This window comes from Hypanus sabinus, chromosome 18 (assembly GCF_030144855.1).
Source record: "Hypanus sabinus isolate sHypSab1 chromosome 18, sHypSab1.hap1, whole genome shotgun sequence".
Taxonomy (NCBI): Eukaryota; Metazoa; Chordata; class Chondrichthyes; order Myliobatiformes; family Dasyatidae; genus Hypanus; species Hypanus sabinus.
In genome coordinates, this window is record NC_082723.1 from 10449713 (window position 1) to 10451831 (window position 2119).

Here is a 2119-nt window from a genome sequence, read left to right on the forward strand (position 1 = left end):
CTTCCGTCTTGCTGACGCTCGGTGCAAGGTTGATGCTGTGACACCCCTCTACTAGTTAACAAATATCTCTCCTGTACGCCCTCTCGTTTTTATCTGAGATTCTACCAACAATGTTTGCATCATCAGCAAATTCATCGGTAGTATTTGTTATGCACATTTGATGATTCGATATGCATATGGATGTCAGGAAAATTGTAGGATATTGAAAGGGTACTAAGGTGGTATTATAATATGAGTGTGTTTGATTTGCTTTTCAGCTGGTGTGGGAATTCTTTGCGGTCCGAACGGCCTTTTCCTGTACACTTCGACGCTCTATGCTCTAAGAATATCTTCTAATTTTTCTTTCTAGATATGTATAAGTACGTGTTTGCAGCACTGGGCTCTAGTGGCGCAATCGGTTAGCGCGCGGTACTTATATGTCAGTACACGGCGGAGAAATGTCGAGGCTGTGAGTTCGAGCCTCATCTAGAGCAGTGATTTTAATGCTTGCAACGTCCAGGTCACTGGGCGTCTCTAAAGCTGAGCATTCAACTGAAATATTCAATTTAATTTAGTGCTGGTGACACACCCTGGTTATTATTTATATTTGACTTCGAAACGATGCCCCTCTGAGTTTTGAGCTGAGCAAGTGCCATGAGTTTACAAGTTTTGCATGAGATCGTCCCTTATTCACTAAAAGGCATTTGTCCGCAAGGCATGTTTGGTTCTTTCGTTCAAAACGCGCAGCCACACTTCCCAGTGTTGAACGTGACTGAACAGGTGGTATCCTTGTTCAATCAACGCATCAGTGTCCCTCACATTCCCGTCTTCGCAATTCAATCAACTAAATGGTGAAGAACCGAACCCGAACTTTCCTGTAGCCATGCTGCTGAAACGCTCTAATTGCACCTCGCCTTGGTATGTTGTGCTGTCGATTAAACTCAACACTTACTTCGGCGAAATGTTTCAGGCACACGCGAACAAAAGAGGTATTAAACGAAGCTTCAATAGCCGGAAATGGTATCGAGATACTGATATCGCTTTCTCTCTCTCTCAACATGTAGCTACATTATTTCTGGACTGAATTATAAATTAATTCTCTCATGTATCGTGTTCACCAAGCCTCTGTTAAAGGGACGACACCTCCCCCGATTTTACTGACGTGCTGAGCTTCTGTTTACAATGGTATGATTCTTCCGGCTGGAATGCGATCACTCCACTGCGACCTTTGATGTGATCGACCTGTGGTTCCGTTATTGAAGGCTGTTGTTACCAATATAATTTTCGTTCACAATACGTCGTTTAATTGGCCGTTGATGTCTTGGTCTGGTTGCGACCCACCGGTTCAGAATGTAACATGATCATTAATGAAATATCAGTCTGGTTGTGTGTCTGGTGTTCGTGCGGACTTGGTGGGACGATTGGCCGTGATTCTTTACTCTGCAGCTGGCATCATCTCACAAGTAAATCTGGCTTGTAACGAGTGCTGTTGTTTATAAACGAATCGTCACATGGTTCAGTCACTCATTTAATTAACTTGTAATCTGAGGTGAAGAGTACGGACGAGAGAGACAGGATGAGAAATCTTAATGGCGCTGAATTTAGCACGTGAGCGGGCGCGCCACCTTGTGGACACTGATAATACAATAACCATGATGGAATAGACAGAATGGCGGTATTATAGCCAAATCTATTACCAAACTTTAATTAAAATCATTGATTTTCTTATTTGCTAGCCAAGAATCCTGTGTGACGAAAGGTGAAGGCTCAGAATTCTAGTAAATGATAACTTCAATATATTAAATTGACAGTATATATATATAATGCCCCCAAATAAACCTGTCAGGACGAGGATGGGAATCGAACCCATGCGTGCAAAGCACAATGGATTAGCAGTCCATCGCCTTAACCTCTCGGCAACCTTGTCTGCTCTTCAAACGTTTGTGTTTTATTTTTCTGAGTTTCTTTCCGAGCAAATGCAATCCCCGCTTATGTTTCACATGTTTGTTTTCATATTCCACTTCTATTTTCCTTGGCTGCCATGGTTACTAGAATACCTGGCCATGGATAAGAAGGATTGGAGAGATATGCGCAAACCACAGGAAAATTGAGCTATTTCTTATCGGCAACTCAGACGCTC

The 2119-nt window shown here is 42.6% G+C and overlaps 2 non-coding genes across 2 annotated transcripts; one reads left to right on the forward strand and one right to left on the reverse strand.

Moving 5' to 3' along the window:
• The first annotated feature begins 379 nt into the window (after positions 1–379).
• trnai-uau (transfer RNA isoleucine (anticodon UAU)) lies at positions 380–473 on the forward strand. Its single transcript has 2 exons — positions 380–417; positions 438–473. It is a non-coding gene; the product is annotated as a tRNA-Ile (tRNA).
• A 1351-nt stretch (positions 474–1824) lies between these two features.
• Positions 1825–1906, reverse strand: trnas-gcu (transfer RNA serine (anticodon GCU)). The gene has a single exon. It is a non-coding gene; the product is annotated as a tRNA-Ser (tRNA).
• Positions 1907–2119: the final 213 nt, after the last annotated feature.